The sequence below is a fragment of the Andrographis paniculata genome, unplaced genomic scaffold, assembly GCF_009805555.1.
Source record: "Andrographis paniculata isolate CXL003 unplaced genomic scaffold, ASM980555v1 Contig55END, whole genome shotgun sequence".
NCBI lineage: Eukaryota > Viridiplantae > Streptophyta > Magnoliopsida > Lamiales > Acanthaceae > Andrographis > Andrographis paniculata.
Window position 1 is genome coordinate 4,425,506 of NW_026137590.1, and position 23,642 is coordinate 4,449,147.

Here is a 23,642-nt window from a genome sequence, read left to right on the forward strand (position 1 = left end):
ATGAGTTTTGAATGTATTGATAGACAAAATATTGAATTTGAATTTAGTAGATAATAGAAGTTGGGTTGAGTTATGTAAGAGTTTAGCATCGACGACCCATCATAGAAGATAATTGTAGATTTTGTTTTTAAGGGTGATAGAAATGTGAAATGATCTTTATTCATGCATATATAGTGCGGAGACAAGACATTTGGATTGGGGGCGGAGCCACATAAGGGAAGGTCGGAGGAGAGATTCGAAGATAGAAAAAATAATTTTTCTTAATATGTTTTAAAGTTTATATGTTTGGTGAATTGATGTTATATAAAGTAATTTTTAAAAAAATAAGTATATGTATACATAAGTTTAAATAAAATAATAATTTGAATTTCAAAATTGGTAAATTCGAATTCAAAATAGTAAAACCAAATTCGAATTAATTTCAAAGATATTACATTCGGAATATCTTAATATCATCCGAATTATCAAATTAGCAAATTTAAATTTTGAATTTAATTCTAATTCGATCGGTAACTAAAAAATCGATAATTTTGCACACCCCTAATCACTGTTTTAAAGCTTGATTCAAACCATATAGGCTCTTTCTCAGCCTACAGAAAAAGATCGTCATTGCCTTTAACAAGAAAACCATCTGGTTGTTTAATATATATCTCTTCTTCAAGATCCCCGTGCAGAAAATTAATTTTTACATCCATTTGATCAACCTCCAAATCAAGAGTAGTAGCGAGACTCAACACTATTTTGATGGATGACATTTTCACTATTGAGGATATGTCATTAAAAAATCAATGTCTTTTCTCTGTCTAAAGCCTTTCACCACTAGTCTAGCTTTGTGTCTTAGCGACGAAAATTGATTTTCATGTTTTTTTCTGAAAATCCATATGTTTTCCAAGACCTTCCTTCCATTGGGTAGTTTCACCAAGTCAAAAGTGTTATCATGCAAAGATTTCATTTCATCGTGCATCGCGTCCAACCACTTTTGTTTTTCTTCACTTTTAACTGCCTTTGAATAGCACTCATATTCATCTACATCAGTTAAAGCAACACATTCATTAGATGGATACCTTCCGGATGGTAGTCTTTTTCGAGAAGACCTTCTGAGTGGAGTTTAAGGACGACTCGGGATGATCAAATTTAAAATTTTCATCTTGTGACATCACATCCTTTTCTTCGGCATGAACAAGAACATTCAGTTCATCCTCATCTTGTTCATTATTTTGAGCTTCATGTTATGTGCCATCTTGACCGTGACTCGGCAATCGCACTGGATCGGTGTAAGTCAGAATAGTATCTTTCTTAGGTACAACATTTTTCATGTTGTAAATATCTTCAATGTTTTGGTGTTCTATAAAATTCACATCACAACTTTTGACAAGTTTTTTCTCAACAGGATCATAAAACCTATAGCCAAATTTATCTTACCCATAACTGATGAAGATGCATTGCCTAGTCCTCCATCCAACTTGGACCTTTCATCATTTGGAATATGCACAAAAACCTTGCAACCATATATTCGCAGATGATCATACTTGACAGATTTACCAAACAAAATTTTATCTGGCACTTCAGCATTTAAAGCAACTGCTGGACTCAAATTAATAACATGCAAAACCGTGTGCAATGCCTCACCCCAAAAATGATTAGGAAATTTTGCTTCGAAAAACAAACATCTAATTTGCTTCAAAAAACAAACATCTAACTCTTTCAATAAAAGTTCTATTCATCCTCTTGGCGAAATCATTCAGCTGAGAAGTTTGAGGGTGTCTTTTCATGTCTGATACTCTGTTGCTTACTATAAACATCGAATGACCCACAATACTCGCCATCATTTTCTGTACGTACACATTTCAACTTCTTGCCAGATTTTTGTTCAACCAAATTCTCAAATTCTTTAGACTTGTTAAGTTTCTGGTCTTTAGTCTTTAAAGTATAAACACAAATCTTTCTGGAACAATCATCATAAAAGTTAGAAACCGAAAGATTTTACCTTCAACGGGCGTAAATATCAAAATGCACCAATTCCACTCATTTTGGCTTCCTTGATGGAGATTGCTTTTTGAATGATGCTCTGGTTTATTTACCAACCATATAGTGAGAACACTTCCCCAATTCTGCACTCTTCAAACCTGCAAGCATTTTTCGTTTAGTCAAACACTTTAGCCCATTTTCACTGATACGACTAAGTCTCCGATGCCATAAAATGAAAGCATCCATATCCATGGCATATACCATATCCCCAAAAAGCAAAGCTTTTTGTCAAATATAGTTTAGACATTTTATCTCCTTTAACCACAATCAGATTTTCTTTAACAAGCTCTCATTTCCATTACATAAATGATTGTCATAACAGTATCATCAATCACGTAAACTGATATTAAACTGAAACCGACATTAGTTAGCATGTCGAACACCTTTGAGTAATGATTTCATACCCATATTAGTCGTCAAACATATATCACCAATTTGTACTACTTTTGAAGCACCATTATTTCTCATTTGTAACATTTCAAAGTCACCAGAAGTGTAGGATTTGAAGAATTCCTTCCTTGGTGTAACATGTAAGGTAGCACCACTATCAAAGATCCACGAGTTTTCATCAGACACATGATTAATAACTCAAGTATCATGAAGAACAATGAGATCATTACCTATCGTAGTGGTAACAAGATCATCATTTTCTAGATCTTTTTCTTTTTGTTTTCCCTTTTTTTTTTCATCTCTTTTGCGCAACAAATAATTCTTTTGGATGTGACCGGACTTGTAGAAGTAATGACACTCCATATTTTTGTATTTAGACCGAGACTTGCTCCTGCTTTTCTCTCTATTTTCAAACTTTTTTTTCTAATTTCTAATTTTATTTTCAGTAAAGAAAGCCTTTGAATGAGACGAAGATCTCTGCATCTTCCTTCTCATCTTTTCATTAAGAACACCGTTTTTTGCTAGTTGCAAAGATATAACGCAAGGAGAAGCAGACTAGTAATTGAAACTAGAAATATTTCTCAAGAATTAGGTAAAGTCAATAGGAGAAGAAGCCTCAAAAGTTCATCATCAAACTTGATTCCTATTCTAGATATTTGATCAAGAAGCCCATGAAATTCATTAAGATGATCCAAGATAGAAGACCCTTCTTGATACCTCAAATTTAGGAATTGATTTAACAAATATAATTTGTTATTTCCCGACTTGGAAACATATAGAGATTCAATCTTCTCCCACAATTTTCTAGCCTATCTCTCATTAACAATGTGGTTATAGACATTCTCATCTACAAACTGTTGAATAAATTCACAAACCTGCTGCTGCTAGAAACTCCAATATTCCTCATACCTAATTCACGCTTCTGCGAAGCAAAGACAAGTAGATGCATAAATTCCACAAACAACATGTCCTTCATCTCCCCCTTAAAAAAATCATAATTAGTTTCATTCAAACTAATCATTGTACTTGTGTTATCCTCAACCATTCAAGCAAGTAAATAACACAGAAATTCAATCGAGCTCTGATACCCCTCTAATAGGAATAAACCAATCCAATCTTGCAAGAATAAATTAGGAAGAACAATAACGATTAAAAATAGAAATTCAACAATACAAAGTACACAACAATTTTAACATGGAAAATCCTTCAAATCAAAAGGGAAAACCACAGGTCGTCTAGACCAATGAAACAACTCCACTATAATCAAATCCAGGCACAAAGAGTGTTCTAAGCAATAGCACAAAATAGTGCATCAACAATCTCAAACCAAATAGAATAACACAAAATAACTAGAAACGAGCAAATTATTCCCCAAAAAACAACTGCTACCGTCTGCCTTAAATAACTCATGCTATAGACGTTCAAACAATAATCCAACAAGTAAAAACCAAGAGCAGAGTTTTACGAACCTTGTGTCCAAATCTTGCCCCTATCCAATGGCCGATAAAGCAAAAATCGCCAATTTTATGAAGTTGTATAGTGTGTTGCGGGAATGGCTGCTCATCGGTGTTTTCTGTATTTTGAAATCGATCTGGAATCTATTCTTCTATGCTGCACCCTTCATCCTAATATGATATACAAGTGGGCTTGAAATTTGGGTCAGAAAAAGATCCATATAGGAGTGAACCAGCCCACCACAAATCTCAAGCAAACAACATCATCAGAACAGAACAATCTTTGAGAGTTTGCATTTGTTTCCGATGAATATATCATTTGTGTTCAAATTTGATTTTCAAAATGAGAAAACACATATTTTTTGGAACTTCAAACTCCATGTAAGATAGTTGAGTCCATTGAGAGGAATTGAAGACAAAGTTAGGTGTGATTCATCACCACTGCTTAGTTGTAGAGCTTTTGAAAGAATTGATTGTTATGCTTCAACTACATGAGCAACCAACAAAAATAAGGTATTCATTGTTGTTTCTTCGGAAGAAGCACTATTTGCTAGATTATGACATTAAATAAAAAATGTTCTAATACGATGAACAAAAAAATAAGTGTTTTAACTAACAAACAATATCAATGTGAGAATGAGAAACTAGACATTTAATTCTAATCATATCCTTATATTATTGTTAATTGTTGTAACATTTGTAATAGTTATGTTGTCTTTGTGCATCTATTATCCATCAAGTAGAAACATAAAAATATAAATAAAATTCCGATAAAATATTTCAAAATAAGTAAAAAGATAATACCAGACAAGAATTAAAGTAAGCAAAATAATACCATACACTTTGAAAATTCAACTTAAAATATAGCGTAGATATATCCATTTAAAAATATATATATATATATATTTGCTCAAAGAATATAACTTGTTTCTCATAGCACAATTCACTCTAATGATAGTAATTGAAATAAAAGTCCCTGGAAAACTCAAGAAGGTCGTGGTGCATCTGTTGAGCATTGTCGACCACCTACACTACAGTCATTGAGTTTCTAAAATGGTGGCACTAATTAATTTGTACTTATGTAGTTTGTTTGGATTTGAGATTCATTTTTCAATGAAAAATGTTAGAATTCTTTATTGTTTTGAAAAGCTCATTCTATAGTTTGTAATTGTATTGTTTATGGTGAATATTTCTAAGCACCAAGGCAGCATCAATGAATTTACATTTTCATTTTTATATATGTATTAAATGTGTATATATCATAGATATTTTATATTAAATAAGATGAATTTAAGATAGTATAGTTTTGGATATTAGTATGTGACACGACCCCACTTACACTATACTACTAATACCAATTCACATATTTGTAAACGGTAAACATGCTATAATCTCTCTTAATTACATTCATATATAACAACCTGTTAACCTGCTATATATTTTTTTTTTCGGCAAAACATAACATAACTCAATGGTAACCTGTTAAAATTCACCAAAAGGATCTCAAACCATATCAAAAACTACGTAATCGACCTACTATTTATAACAACACCATACAACTTCTAAATCTCCGTAGAACAACGGAAGCAAAACAAGCCACGGTCCTGCCCACAGGTCGTCATCTATGTACACGGTAACTCAAAATGCCTGAAAGAGCGCCACGCTACTCCAGTCTGTCCACCAAGTCATATATCATCAAGATTACCTACAATGCATAAACTGAGTGAGATTTATAAATCTCCGTAAGTAGAAATTATGCATGATGTGAAGTTTATCTCAAAATTCTCACTATGCAGAATGTGCTCTCGTTTGAAATCACCAATTTATTTATGAAATACTTTCCAGGGCCCTTAGGTACACTGTTATACACCGGAAGAGCTCAATATCCATATATTCAAATCAAACGGTGGCCTACACCAGGTAGCCTACACCGGGTTTCCTCGTAAGGTTTTTCCGGGTCGCTTCTTCCCAGGTCGCCTCTTCCGAATGCATTGTTTATGCATTGTATGTAAAGTCACAATAGACAGTGGCCTACACCAGGTAGCCTACACCAGGTTTCCCCAAGTCGCTTCTTCCCAGGTCGCCTCTCCCGCCCTCGGTGTATAATTCAGCGGTCGAACATAGTAAAACCATCGTATTTCATTTCAATGCATGATATGCATGTTTAATGAAAATGCAATGCAACATATTTCACAATATACAGATATTATTAAACTCACTGGTTCAAACCACATCAATTTTGGAGCTCACAGACTCCTTCAACATCAAATAAAGAGTTCACAGGCTCAACCATATCATATACAAAGGTCACAGGCTTCCAATTTATATACGGAGCTCCCAGGCTCAAACCACATAATCACATAATATTAATCACAGCTTTCTGATATTCACATATTATCAAACAAACATAAATAACTTATAAAATAATATATTTATGCATTATAGTTGCAAATGAGTTTCTACTTACCTGAAATTTGCCAAAAAGTGTCAATAACCCTAACTCTTACAGCCCTTTTCCTGATTCCAGTATCGTTTTTAAAAGCAATTAATTACAAATATTACCCCAATTTACTATATAATTATTTCTACTCAAAATTTCTTCTACTTAGTAAAAATAGCAATAATTAGTGAACACAAAAAATACTTGAACTAGACTTTTAACGAATTCGACGTAAAAGTTTTTTTTTTTTTTTTTCTTCGTGTTTCCTTCTGCCTTTCTTCTTCTGCAATGATATGAATGTGGTGGGGGGTTTGGGGATTATTACCCCCACCGCCTTAATTTTATATTATTATTGTTATTATTATTATTATTATTATTATTATTATTATATTTTACTTTTATTTAATTATTACAATTAATTTTCAAGTGATTTATATTTAACTTACTACACTAATATCCAAATAATTTACCCAATCTATTTGTATTCTACTAGAATCTCATATAAATTATGATAATATTTTATTATTAATAAACAGGTAAGACATATACCAAATTATAAACAATTTAACATATAAGTAATTTACAAGCACCTAAAATATAAAATATATATTGGCCAATGAGTAGTGAGAACCTCGGGTATCACAGTATGTGTTCTTACATTTTTAATACTATCCTTTTTTTTATTGTTGTTGATGTTCACTATATATATTGATTAAATAAAAACAAGTTTTTGAAACATTTGCTAAATTTAAAGCACATTATGTTCCTATGTCTATCCATTATTTTTGGAACAATATTTTTTCAACTACTGATGTTGCTTATTATGTCTCTTTTATCTTTGTATTCCTTTTAAAAAGATTAGCTTGTGTAAGTACGTCTGTCAATGGTTAGATTAAGTCCGAATCCTAGAGTACCGAATCCATCTTTTTAATACGGTTCCCAAATTCAAAATCGGATCCGTCGGAGCTTAAAACATGTTCACAGATGCAGTTCCATCGGATTAGGTCTATTTCGGATTTAGTCTCTGGTTTAAAATCTTTATAGGGATCATCAAATCCAAATTCAAATTCAGGACAATAGATAAACTTCACTAATATTTGAAATTTTTAAATAATTAAATTTTAATTTAACAGATATTTCAATTTAAATATAAAAAATATCCAATTAATAATAAAATTATAATGCCAAAGAAATATATTAAACCATCTAATATTATATATTGAGTATATAATTACATAAATGTATTAATAAATAATATTATATATGTTTTAAAATCAAAGGACAAAATGCTACAAAATCTTTAATCCGAAAATATGCAAAATTTTAAAGAGATATGATATCACGTAGTTCGAGAAAAATTTCTATGTCCACCGGAAACTATGGCAAGAATCTACTAATCAAAAGTCGTTTCAAATATATACAATAGATGCCTAAAATGTCACTAAGAATCAAACAAACAAGAAATCAACCAAACAAATATGAGACGACGACGGCTATGGTTGAAATCTCACATATATAATTTTATACAAATTCAAGTTGATGCACATCCAATTGATCTTAACTGCACTCTTGATTAATCCAAAATTATTCCTAATTTCTAATTATCTTATGCATAGTACGGTTGCACCAAAATTTTTCCATTTGATTTCTTATGTTGTGCCACATTTTTAAAACCCACAAATATATACTCTCTACGTCCCGCAAGAAGGTTGTCATGGCCTTTTTGCATATTCATCTTTGAATAATAATTATTATATCAATACGCAGTAGAAATCAAGAGAAAAAGACAAAAATACATTTATTAGTCTCTTATAATACAAATATAATGATATTTGTCGAGTAAATTATTCAAATATAAAGATATTTTTAATATTAAGTACAATGACGCAAAAACCAAATGATAACCTTCTTGCGGGATGGAGGGAGTATATATATATATGTTAGGGTTTAGGATATAAATTAATTTTAAGATTAATAAATTGGACTTAATTTAAGCCACAAAATAATAATATATAAATATTCTGATCCCGGTCAGTTCTTAATTAGAACTAGAAATACCGGATCTGGAACCATATAAAAAAAAATGGATCCAGCTCCGGACGGATATTGACGATTGATTTGATATGATGAAATGGAATATCATTTATTAGCATAATATTTGATTACGGAATAGAAATTAAGTATCATCGAGGAGCACGTCGCCTCCTCTCATGTTATCATCTTTTACTTATTATAACTTAAATTTTATAGTATGTTTTACATGGAATTTCTCATAGAGATTTTTTGCCAAATGGAGATTTAAGACGTGATTATTATTGTAGAATGCAGGTATTTGCTATTTTGCTTTGCATTATAATGGTAGACGGTGCAAGAAAATTAAATTAAAAGACCAAAAATATACAAAAGAAATCACAATGATTTCTACGATCAAAGAAACAAACTGCTACTCTTTTCTATTAATTATACAACATGTATGCGAATATAATCCATCCTACAAGACCAATGATACAACTTTACAATTCCAATAGATAGAATATTTCAACACTAACAAACAATTTTGAATTGAATTTAAAATGGACATAACTACCTAGGAAATTAATTGAATAAATAAGGACAAATTAAAATATACAACTAACTATACAATCAACCGAATAAATAATCAGAATTACTCCTAACAATCTCATCCTTAATTCTACTTCATGTGTTCCAAGTCTTCAATTCCCATAAAATCTCTCATCTCTAAAAACTTTATGTTTAGTAGTGCCTGGTCAAGATGTCAACCTTTTGTTCCTTTTCACTGATATATTTTACATAGATCGAACCATTTTCAACACATTCTCGGATAAAATAAAATTTGGTATCAATGTGTTTAATTTTTCCATGAAAGACCGGATTCTTTATAAGGATATGGTAGATTTTTTGTTCACGTATAATTTAACACATTTAGCTTCTCAACGAGTCAAGTCTACCAATAAGTTACATAGTAACAATGTTTCGCATACCGCTGAAGTTTCAGCCATAAATTCAGCTTCACATGAAGAGAGAGCGACAATATGTTGTTTCAGCAAACACCAAGTGATAAGGTTATCCAAAAACTAAAATTTTATATCGATTGTACCCTTACAATCATCTAGATCCATACCATGACTACTATCACTATACCCATATAATCTTACATTGCCTCCCTTATGATAAATGAGTCTGTAACTCATCGTTATCTTGATATACCTCAATATTTGCTTGGCTGCTTTATAATGATTTTTTTTATTTTTTTATGATACTATGTACCTACTCACAACTCCTACTGAATATCTAGGATCTGGTTTAGTGTGAGTGATATATCTTAGGCTTCCAATGAGTCTTTGATACTCCATTGCATTTGCCGGTACACCTTGTTTATCTTTAGATAGGTATAGCTTTGTTCCATGGGATATCTTGACAGATTATAATTTGTCATTCGTGCTCTTTGTAATATTTTCTTAGCATACCCACTTTGATCAATCACTTTGGTGAACCTTAATTCCCAAATAGTATGTGAGCATTCCAATATCACTCATATCAAATACATTTTGCATCTCCCTTTTGAATCTACAAATCTGATTTTCACTTGTTTCGATCACAATCAAATTGTCTACATACACACAACTATCAGAAAATCTTTAGACTTGCATTTATTGTACAAAATTTTCTATTGTGGGCATCGTTGAAAGCCAAGTTTCTTTAATGTGTTGTCAAGATGAATATTCCACGCTCTTGGGGCTTATCGCAATCCGTAAAGAGCCATGTGTAATTTGTGCATAAATTTCTCCTTTCCTGTGACAACAAATTATGGACCTGTCATTCTTGCAGAACTTCCAATGCCAATAGCAGCCGTATCATTACGAGTCTAGCCACCGATTCAAACACTTCCTCAATGTCCACTCATTTTCTTTGTACATATTTCTTTGCCTCTAACCTTGTCTTGTGTTTCACAACATTGCCTTCAACATCTTTCTTTAATTTATAAACCCATTTCACTTGAATGGGCTTCTTTCTTGGGGGAAATGTTGTCAATTTCTATGTCTGGTTTTTGTTTATTGACTCAAGTTTCTTCTGCATCACCTCTTGCCAATTTCGATCAGTAGATGCCTCATAGAATGATGTCGTCTCCTCTCCAGAAAACATTAATTCTTCTTTTTCATCTTTCTCAAGGTTTAATTGTGCATAAATGGCTGCTAGGGAGAAAAATCCACGAATGTGTGTGCGATTGAATGTTGTCTGACTCGCTTCTTGGCTTCTATCAAATGTCTCAATCAATGGACTAACTAGAGAGACTGAATTTCTTAAGAAGTTTCACTTCTCGTCATTGATAATGACGAGAATTGAGCATTAGTTGCTTTGAATTGATGTATTGGACTTCTCACTCTGTCACCAACTAGAAATTGGTCTTGATTATCACTTTCATCTCCACCAAGAACTTGCTCATTAATACATCCAAAAGTTGTACTTGATTGAGTATTTATCACAAAAAAATTACATCACAAGCAACACAGACCTTAATTCAAAGACGATCATAGAGACGGTACGCTTTGCTACAAGGTTCGACTTCCAAATAAATCATTTTTTAGCTTTGATCACCTGATTTTGTTAAGTGATTCATTGATATCTTCACATAAGAAATGCAGCAAAAAATCATGACATATTCAAGAGATGGTTTCTTCCTTTTCCAGGTCTCATATGGTTTCATGTTCTTCAAACCTTTGTCGGAACTCTATAAAATATACACTACATATCGGGCTGTTTCTCCCCAAAAATTTTCTAGTACAGTCATTGCCTTTAACATGGATCTCATTGCTTCAAGAATAGTTCCATTTTGATGCTCCACAACGTCATTTTTTTGTGGGTTGTATAGTGTTGAGAGTTGTCTTTTTACGCATTCTTTATCACATATGTCTTCAAGTTTTCCGATGTGAAATCACCTCCTTGTTCAGTCCTTAGCATTTTTACTTTATATGTTTTTTCACTCTTAACTTGTGCGTTGAACTTCTTGAATGCCAAAAATGCCTAATCTTTTGTTTTGATAATGTAAACCCACATAAACCTGTTGTAGCCATCTACAATCAGTCGAAAATAATTATTTTCTCCCAATGTTTGTGGTGATATCGGTCCACATAAATATGTATAAACTAGTTTCAGTGAGGTTGAAGCACGATACTCAGTTTCCTTTGAAAAAGGTTGACGAGTTTGTTTACCTGCTATGCACCTGTTGCATACTTGTTCGGATGTTTCACTCTATGCACACCACAAACCATATTTTTCTCAACGATTGACTCTAATACCCGAAAATTTACATGAGCGAGCCTCGCATGCCAGAACCATGCTTCATCATCAAGACTTATGCAAGACACACTATTTGTATAGTTTGAAGATTAATCTTGTACACAATTTTTCGACCGTTGCACCTTCATCATCAATTTTCCATGTTCATCATGCATCTTCAAGTGTTGGTTCAACATTCTATCTTATATCATTCATCCGTTAATTTCTTCAAACCTAGAATATTACTCCACAGGGCTGGAATGTAGTACTTCATAAATAATTTTGTGTTTGCCATTTTTGCACTTCAATAAGATGGATCATTTTCTTTCAGTTTGTACTTTTGACCCGTCACCAAAACGAACCCGTTATCTCCTTGTTAAGTTCAACAAAAAGATTTTATTTCCCTGCCATATGGTTGATGCACCATGATTTAAATACCATATTTCGTCACCATTTCTTTCATTATGATGTGGAAGCACTTTATCTTCATTAAACAATACTTTAGGTCTTGTGATTTCCCCATAAACACTTAAAAGTAGTGCAAGTTTCTCCTCTTACGCTTAGGCTAGATTTACTTCATTATTTTTTTTTCCTTTGATGATGACTTGCATTCTGACACATAGTGCCCATATTTTTCACAATTAAAACATTTTATGTGGTACTTGTCTATGCCCCGTTCTTGATTATACTAAGAATCTTGAGATTGAGTAAAATGCCACATTCACTTTTGCCTCGTTCACCTCCTCTACCATGGCCACAATACGGACTATCTTTATAATGATGGTAAGATCCACGCCATCTTCCACCTGATGCCCAATTTCCTCCCGAAGTATTCTAAATTTTTTGGAGAATTTTTCTTAGTGCATAATAAGCTTCCTTGTTGTATTCAACCGATCTCATAAGCCTTGAGTCGGATTATGGCTTCTTCGAATGACATGGTGTCTAAGTCATAATATTGTTCAATTAAAGTAGTCAATTGTAAATACTTGTCCAGAACCGAATCAAGAAGTTTCCAAACAAGTGTACTGTCTTCAATTGCTGAACCAAAATTGTTAAATTTTGGTACCATGACGCTCAAGTTTTCATCAAATTCATCTATCGTCTCACCGTCTTTCATTCGAAGCCTTTTGGAGTTACTCGCAGCATATACACTCTTGCCCTTTGCACCCGAACGGCTCCAAGATACTTTGTCTTTAATACCTCTCAAATTTCCTTCACGGTCCTCTACTTTGTTCTTTTTATTGTTCACCGCCTCTCTGGCCAGTTATTCAATGAAGTCCTAGATCCCCTAACTATCCATTATGGCTTCTATCTTGATCACCCATGTCGTATAATTTGTCGGGGTGAACATGGGACACTGAAACAAGACTGAACTGCCATATTTTCCTCCTTCTGTTTCTATTGACATATTTTTTTGTTTGAGATACTTTGGCGTAAACTTGCCTCTGATACCAAATGTAGAAAAATTAAATTAAACGACCAAGAATATGCAAAAGAAATCATAATGATTTCTACGATCAAAGAAACATATTGCTACTCTTGTCTATCAATCATACAACCAGTATGTGTATACAATACATTCTACAAGACCAATTGACATAAATGTACAATTCCGATAGACATGACATTTCATCACTAACAAACAATTTTAAATTTCAATTGAAAATGGACATAACTACATACGAAGTTAATGGAATAAATAATGACAAATTATAATAAACTACTAACTATACAATCTACCGAAAAAATAATCAGAATTACTCGAAGAAACCTGTGTCTTTTCTTCCAAGCCTGCATTTTGTTTGTGTGTTATTTTCTCTAGCAGTTTCAGTGCCTTTTAGATTAAGCAATCGATAAAATAAATTAAAATAAAATCTTGCTTACACTACAAGATGCTGAAGTTCTAAAAGCCTACATGTGGGATCAAACCAGAAGTAAAACTTCTTTTCCTTTCCTTTTTTTTTTTAGCTAGGGTTTGTAGATCTCACTTCCCTTTTTTCTCTGTCATGGCCTAGAAGTTCGATCGTGGTTGTGAGGAAATGCATCCATATTCGATATCTGAAATATTGTATTATTATGACATATTAAATAAATTATGAAGTATGAAATAGAATTATACGAGGAACCTTACATAGTAGCCCACAACACCACCTGATGCAATGCCAAATTTTATTTAATTTGTTTTAGTATAATTGTTTTTAATAATGTAATTATGTTAATTTTCTCCTCAAAATATTAAGATTATCACTTTGTAATGTTAGTATTTTCTTCTCATCCATTAGTAAAGTAAAAATAATAATATTCAATCAATAAAAAAAATACAGACAATCAACCCTCCAAAATTCAGAGGTGGAGTTCCACTTCACCGCAGGCATATTTGTTCTTGGACCCTTGTGCATATACACAACACACATAAAAGCACATTATAGTAAATCCCAATATAAACTATGTCGACATCACAACCTCAACAAAAAAAATAATAAAATTATCTGGTGGCGCGTATCTGGCAGACACAACTTTCATCCCGAAGGATCAATTATGGCAAAAAATTTTAGTTAAATGGAACAACTCTAGTTATACTCCTTAAATTATTATTATTATTATTATTTTATTTTTTTGATCGGATATTATTATTATTCAAAAGGATGGTCGATTAGATTTTCCAATTTTTTCAAGCCGCAGAGTTATCCAATCTACATAACTGAAGATGATCAATTTAGAGACGTACAAATCTTTGCAATCTCATAGTGCTTGGACGTGACTGCATAATTTGAGATAATCCGATTTTCATATATTTTTTGTTATAATAATAATAATAATAATAATAATAATAATAATAATAATAATAATAATTTACAATCTGGGCTATATTTGATTGGAAAAACGTTGCAATCTCTGATTCAATTCAGATTGTAAAGTATTCTACTTGTATTGGAGAAAATATCAATATATCTTCTATAAACTAAATAATAATATTAATAATAATATACCAAAATGTTTTATTTGAAACATGGTAGACAACTCATGACTAAAGAGGAATAATTGGGCTCTACATCTGCATCAGTCTTCTCTGTTAATGCCTGTATTATATTTATCAGATAGTTAGTTCTTCCTGGGGCAGAGAAATTACGAACATATTGAAATACCAACTTATCGTACTGTATCGTATCGAAAATATCGAAAATTTCGGTACGGTATTGATATCGTATCTAAGTTTTCGGTACGGTATCGGTATGAATTTTTAGAAAGTTCGGTATTTCGGTATGATACCGTACAGATATTATTTTTATTAAATAATTTAATTATTAATATAAATAATAACTATTAAATTTTTTTAAATCATAACAAAAAAAAATATGTAGACTATTGAAAATTTATTGATTTTTCATAATATTTTTGTGGTGGAAAATGGTGATATTCATTAATTTTTTTAAATATTTTAAAATTTAAAATTATAATTTTTGGTATAATCGGTATATACCGGTATCGTACCGAAATCAAAATTTTCGGTATAAGCAGTATATACCGATATCGTACCAAAATTAAAATTTTCGGTATAAACGGTATTTACCGGTACTGTGATACCGGTATGTATTTTCGCCATACCGAAAAGTTCGATACGGTATCGGTATCGATCGGTATTTTTGGTACGGTACGGTACGGTATGTCATACATTATTCAACTTAATTAACTATATACAATATAACAACATACATGTAGTATTTTTATCTATATTTAAAACTTAATCTCTTTTATAAAATTAGTTTATATAATTATAAATAAATAGTTGTATTTTTATTTACTTGTATTATAAGAAATTTTATTCTGTATAAAATAATATCTATATTGCATATTTTTTTTATTATGATATAATTTTTAAAATATTAAAATACATATTTGCTCCATTTACTCGTCGTTTTTATATGAATTAATTTTTTGTGTGCTGTATGAAAAATTATGTCAAAAATATAAAATATATTAAGTTGAATATTTTGACTTTTTGTAATGATTATTTGATTTTTTTTTAACCTTTTGACTTTTATAAAAAGTACTCCCTCCGTCCCATAAGTAAATATTTATTTGTTTTTTGCACGTAATTTTAGAAATATTAGTATTATATTGGAATATAGTAGAAATAAAGTAGAAATAATTAAAATAACCTTATTAGTATGTGTGATATAAATGTAATGGTATTTGTGTAATATATTGTAAGTTGTAAGGGTATTTGTTATGTTAGGTACATAGTATATATAGTTACTAAAAAAGAAAATGGATACTTTGTTATGAGACGGACTAAAATGAAAAATGGATACTTTGTCATGGGACGAAGGTAGTAATATGTATTGTTTATTATTCTTTTTGGGAATCGCAATTGAAAAATAATCTGTATTGAGTGGACGATATATACGCACATTAATACAACATATAATATATACGCACATTAATACAATATATAATATACTCCCTCTCTCTCTCCTTTCTTTTTTTTTTTTTTTTTATTGTAAAGAAATAGAACAAAAAGTAAGAAATGATAAAAAGTAATACAAGTTTTTACTAAATAAGTTAACATGTTTGGTTTTTTATTAACAGACAAATAAGGAAAATTATTTATTTTTTTTATGACAGAGAGTATATAATTTGTTTACTAAAAAGACATAAAAAATTGAATACAAAATATATTTTTTTTATATTACTAATACATGTGTTAGATGCAATCCAACGTCGAAACTAGTCGAGATGAGGGATGTAGAGCGTAAGATACGACAACAACATGTTGTTCGACTGGGTGCTGGTTCAAGTGAAAATTCGGAATATTTGATTGATATGAAACATAGCATAATTATTGAACTTGTTATCATCATCAAGCGCTTCTCGTGACAAGAATGGTGTTCAACTGATTGATCCATCCGGCCATACTTACAGACTGGGGGAGAATGTAGGGCTTTGAGGATGCAATAAGCAATAAGCAATAAGCAATAAGCAATTAGTTTGAAACAACAAAAAAAGAACAGAATTGAGGCCATGGAAATCTGCATATACGATCGTTTTTTGAGACGATCAAACAGCTGGTATGTATTTTTTCTTTAAAAGTAATACTAACTTCTATTCGATATACATTTTACCAATCTTGATGCAGAGACTGAATAAATCGGGTATCATATATCTTATCATATCATATATATATATATATATATTTGACGCTCACGTAATTTTGGAATTTTATTTTAATTTTTTTAGTATGTTTAACAAATATTCTAATATAATTAGGATTTATTAGGATAATAAATAATAAACTCATGGATAAAATTAGGATTCCGTATATCTATAGATATATATATACCTGAAATTAAGCCAAATTTTTCACAATGAAAATTATTATGAGATTTTCGTCCAACATGACGCATGTTTGAAAAAAACGGCGATCTCTATTTCATATTATTCGACTTAGAAAGAGAGAGAAAAAAAATGATACAAGGAATGAAGAATGAGAAAGATGAGGAAGAATAATGTGACAGTTGCAATTTGTTTAAACCTTTTTTTGTTTTTAAATTACAAAGGAGAAGAAGTAGAAAAAAAGTAAAATTGTGAAGGAAAAAAAAATAAGACAGACAAAATGGTGAGGCCAAGATAAGAAGGAAGATGAGAGAGTAAAAAAAAAAAAAAATGTAATCGAATTGATGTTATGTTTTGGTCTTTTTATTTTTTATTTAAAATTATTCTATATTTTTATTATATTAAATTATAATTTAATTGTAGTAAAAAATAGTAGTAGATATAAGTGAATAAAGCTTTTTAATGTATATAATTGTTTATTTATAGTTATACAAATTTATTGATTTTTTAAAAATATTTTTATTTTCTTCTAAGGATTATTTTATATTTTTGTATATATATAAAAAAAAATGCTGAAATACATACAAGAAGATAATGAATACCAAATCAACAAATATTATTGTATGAATATATATCAACGATTTTATTTTAAAATTATTATTTTGATCTTTTTCCTTTGTAGATATATTATTATTATTATTATTATTTCAATACTATATATCTTGTTTTTTTTTTTAATTCATTGTTTGAAGTTGTTATCGGAAAACTATCAGATCGTGTTGCCTGTTATAACAAAAAAGAACATGCAATATTATATAGTAACAATATTTATAATTTATATTATTTTATATTTAAATAGATTTATTAGATAGTATATTATTACTATTAATTATTTTCTTTAAATATAATTTTTTGTATTTTTTGTAAATAGATAAACCAAAAAGATGTTAAAAAAATCTAGATAAAAAAACACGAAAGAAAAACAATACTGTTATTTTTGTATTTGGAATATTTAAATATAATTTCTTTATTTAAGAAGATTAAAAAAAATTTTAAGAAAAATACAGAAAAAAATAACAAATATTAAAGTTGTGTTTGATTTATATTTTCAAATTTGAGATGTATTATATTCGGTATGAAAAAGAATGTAATTAATATAAAAAAAATATTTCTTTTTTAAAATAGAATATATTTTGTATAAACATATGTATATATTTATTTTGTTCATATTTTATAGTTTCCACTACAAAAAAATAATATATTTGTAACGGAATTTCGTCCCTAAAGTTCACGTAGTTAACGTAATTCTATTACTAATTTCGTCTCTAATGTTATTAGTAACAGAAAAAGTATATTTAAAGACAAAAAAATTTTGTTACAAAAATGATTTTTTCTTGTAGTGTTCATTTGAGTTAATTAATTTTTTAAATTTCATAATTGTATTACTATTAATGCAATTATATATATTTATTTTTCAAAAGTATATTAAATTGATTTGATTTAAGTAATATATTTTATATAACAATATAAGTATATAGTTGTATGAAAAATATATAAGTATTATTTATAAAAATTATTAAATTAGTATATAATTTAATAAAAAAATAACTTATGCATAACACGGGTTACACGCTAGTACATATATATTTGACAAGACACTTTAATTTGTAAACTCTCGTAATTCTAAAAATTTTTAGAATAAAATAGTTAATCCTAAAATTGTATATATATATATAAAATAATATCAAAATTATATATTTAACAATAACAAACAAAGAAATAGTTTTTAAAAATCCAAATCTTTTTTTAAATATTCACCAACTAAATTAAACAAATTTTTCAAACCCTAATATATATATATATATATGAATGAAAAGAGATTATAATTAGAAGTAGGCCGACGTAAAATAAATAAAGAAGCCAACAAATCAAATTTGGAAAGTTTTTTATGCCGCAGACGTCAACATATGAATTGAATTTATCATTAATTGCATCTTGAAGCAAGTACGTATTTGTTTGAAATTATAAAGAAATTCATTTTTTACTTAAAACTTCTTTTCATAAAAAGCATGAATATTAATATTTTTTTCTCATGTATATTTTTCTTCTATTTTTATTTTTAAAATTTAATATGAATTATGAGTATTTTATTTCAATATATCTTATTTTATTTTAATATTAATTATACATATAATTTCTTTTTTCATGATTTAATTTTGAATATTTTAACATTCAAAATTTATTGTTGAAAAAATGTTGTTTAAAATATAAATTTAAATTCAAAATTTTACGCTAGTATATATATATATTTGACAAGACGTTAATTTTGGAGTTTTATTTTATATTTTTAAATAATAAGTTTGAATAATTAATTAAAATTTGTTAGAATAACCAATAATTTAAAAACAAAAATTAGATTTATTGAGATAATAAATAAAAATAAAATATGGATAAAATTAAGGTTTCGGACATCTATATATACTTATTTTTAATTTTATAAATGGTTCGATTTTAAATTTCTTTTGTTTTTTTTTTAAAAATCGTATTCTTTTTATTTATACTAATATATTTTATTTGATTATTTGATACAGAAAAAACATCGATGTTTTGTTAACCGCGCTGAATTTTTCAAGGAGTGTTCGTGGTTCATTGATCTTTCAATCCAACGGTAAGATTTGTGATCGGATATTTGTAGTTCAACCAAAATTTTACATAATGTAACAATTTTTTTTGTTCATAATCTTAATCTTAATTTTTCTTAAATTTATGATTTTCGTCAATTGATACAGTAGTGATTTGGACATATTTACACACAGGGCCGGCTCATAGCAGGAGCAGGGTGAGCAACTGCTCAGGGCCCCTAATTAATAGAGGCCTATATTTTAAATATTATCTATTATTATTATTAAATTTTAAAATTAAATTTTAAGTTTTAATTTATATATATTTTTTCTTTGTAATTATCCTATTTAATTTTAAAATTAAATTTTAATTTCTAATCAAATTTTTTAATCGTCTACACTTTTTTACCTTACACCCTGTTGCATTACCTCCAGCAACTCGATCAAACCTGCCTCACATTTTCTCTTATATCTTTCACCCTCCTTCAGTCCTTCTTGCTTTTCGAACTTTCAGATAGACCGTCTTTCATCTTCTTTTCTCAAATTGACATTGTCCAGACGGTCACGTAGGGCCTATAATTTATTTTCGCTCAGGGCCTAAAAAAAGTCTGAGACAACCCGGTTTACACATTCTTGAAAGGACTCTTTGATATACAGTTTGATCATAGTAGATTTTCTTCTTTGATTTAGTTGATCCGTGGTCTTTATTTTATCTTAAAAAATTTTTTATATTAAACTTTTCCGTAGTTTTTATACTCCTTCCGTCCCATAACAAAGTATCCATTTTTCTATTTTAGTTCGTCCCATAACAAATTATCAATTTCCTTTCTAGTAACTATACTATCTACCTAACATTACAAATACCCTTACACCTTACAATATATTACACAAATGTCATTACTTTTATATCACACATACTAATAAGGTTATTTTAGTCATTTCTATTTTATTCCTACTATATGCCAATATAATAATATTTGTAAAACTACGTTCAAAAAATAAATAGATATTTCTTTATGGGACGGAGGGAATATATTATTTGCAATATAATTAATTATTATTTTTCATATTTTTGCAAGGAGATTGAGTTTTCTATTAATATACATAGTGGAATATTTACAATAATTTTTTTTTGTTTATTTTAAAATTTTAAATTTGATTATGCATAAATTAACTATCGTATTATATTAATTCTATTTATATATAATTTTTTTTGTTTCTACTAATATATTATAATATTTATACCGTGATGCAGAAAAAAAAAAATAAATAAAGATCGCAGGGAAGAAGAACTGAAGAAAGAATGTACGTATTTTTTAAAATTATTTATTGTATATTTTTTACTAATTTTTTTTTTCATTCTTATTGTATATATATATATATATAATTTTTTCAAGTTAATTTGGTTTTTAGTATAATATTTTGATAAATTTTTGAATTTTGTAGTCCATGCTCAAATTGTTTTTTTTTTTTTTTGAAAAATTCATATAGAAAATTACTATAAGTTTTAAGATATGAATATTTTATTTTTTATTGCATTCGTATTGTGTATGTATTTTTTTATTTTTTATTTTTTATAAATTATAATTTTTTTATTTTTTATTGGCTATGTTATTTTAATTTGATTCGAACAACATTATATATATATATTATAAATATTATTTACAAAAAAAAATTAAATCAGTATATAATTTAAAATAAAAATAACCCGTGCATAGTACGAATTACACGCTAATATATATTTGACAAGACACTTTAATTTGTGCATTCTCATAATTTTTAATTTTTAGAATAAAAAGTTAATCGTAAAATTGTATACATAAAAAATATAAGACAAAATTGTCCATAACTCCCTTGTGGTTTCGAAACTCAGCGTAAATTTCCCCTCTACTTTTAAAAATTGCGTGACTTCCCCTTATACTTTAAAAAATGTTGTATGAAACCACTTTGTGGTTTCGAAACTCAGCATAAATCCCTATTTTACTTTAAAAAATTGCATAACGCTCACTTATACTTTAAAAAATATTGCATAAAACTCCCCTGTCATGCAAAACATATAGATAGGAAATCATCTTCTTATCACAGGAGGAAAGTTTCATGGTGATGGGATTTCATGCAACGTTTTTTAAAGTATAGGGGGTACCATGCAATTTTTAAAGTATATGGAGATTTTACGCCTGAATTTTGAAATCACGGGGGAGTTATAAGCAATTTTACCAAAATATAATAACAAAATTATATATATTTAACAATAACAAACGAAAAAATAATTTTGAAAATTCAAATATTTTTTAAATATTCACCAACTAAATCAAACAATTTTTTCAAATCACATAACAAAAAGCTTTATCAATATACACTAAACCCTAATATATATATATATATGAATGAAAAGATATTTGAATTAGAAGTACGCCGCCGTAAGGTAAATAAAGATGCCAACAAATCAAATTTGGGAAGTTTTTGACGCCGCAGACGTCGACATATAAATTGGATTTGTCATTGATTATATCTTTAGGCAAGTACGTATTTGTTTGGGATTATAAAGAAATTCATTTTTATATTCATTTTTTATTGATTCTTTGTTTTGTATTAAAACTCTTTTTCATAAAAGACATGAATATCAATATTTTTTCTTATAAATAGGTATATTTTTCTTCTATCTGTTTAAAAAAAATTAATATGAATAATTAGTATTTTATTTCAATATAGCTTATTTTATTTTAATATTAATTATATATATAATTTCTTGTTTTATGATTTAATTTTAAATTTTCATATTCAAATTTTATTGTTGAAAAAAATATTGTTTAATATATAAATTTAAATTAAATATCATTTACGGGTGATACGCTAAGTATATATATATATATATATATATGACCCAGATCACCCAAGCCAGCTTTTTTTTTTATATTTTGTTTTTTTTAATTAATTATTTGTTATTAAATTTAATTTTAATCTAATTTTTATTCTCAATTCCCATATTTTACAAATAATCGCTACATTCCTTCTCTCTTTCGAATTTGCGTAGTGACTGCTTCAAGGCTCCACCATTCATGACTGTGTGGCAACCGCTCTGTCCTTTCCATCCTTCATGCCGGCAAGTCGGCGACTACGGCAGGGTGATTTGCCCTTGTGTGCACAGTTATATTGTACGGTGCAGGCCCGTGGCTTCTTGATTTCTTCTTAGTTTTAAAATATAAAATGTCGTTTTGTTACTTTTAATTTTAATTTATTTTTATTATTCTAATTATTTATGAATTGTATTGTATAATTATCTTAAACATATAAATATTTAGGGGAAAAATCACTTTTGGTCCCAATATAACCAAAATTTATCAATTTTGGTCCGAATATAAAAAAACTCATCAATTTTAGTCTAATTATAAACAATCTCAATCAATTTTGATCCCATTATAAACCATTTCAATCAATTTTGGTCTCACCGTTAAAATACTAACGGAAATTGCTGACGTGGATGTAATGAAGGTGATGTAGCAGCTGACCTGAAAACTACACGGTCATATACAATATACAGCCATGTTGTCACATAACCATGTATATTTCAGTGTATAATTATACATGACCATGTTGCTACACGGCCGTGTACCTTTCTATTTTGGTCTAAAATTTAATTTTTTTTGTTAAATTGTTTTTTTTAAAAATATTTTGAATTTAGAATAGTTGATATAATAGTTAGAATGGAAAAAATCAATAGTAATCCTAATATAATTAAAATGAATCAATTTTAATTCAAATATAAAAATTTATAAGATATATTTCTTTTGAAAGGTTTTGTCTAAAATTCTATTATTCATAAAAAAATTTCTTCTTACAAACATCCAATTACACAACTATTTTTTATTTTTGTATATTATAGTCAGGACCATTCCTGACATATCTAAGGCCTGGGGCAAAACTTAAAAATGAGGCCCCTACCAAATAAATTAAATTAAAAAAATTAATTGCAAATGTTTTTTAAATAAAAATTGCATCTATTATCTATATCACTGTAATCTTATATATATATATAATCAAACAATTAAGTTAACTTATAACAAAAAAAAAAAAAAA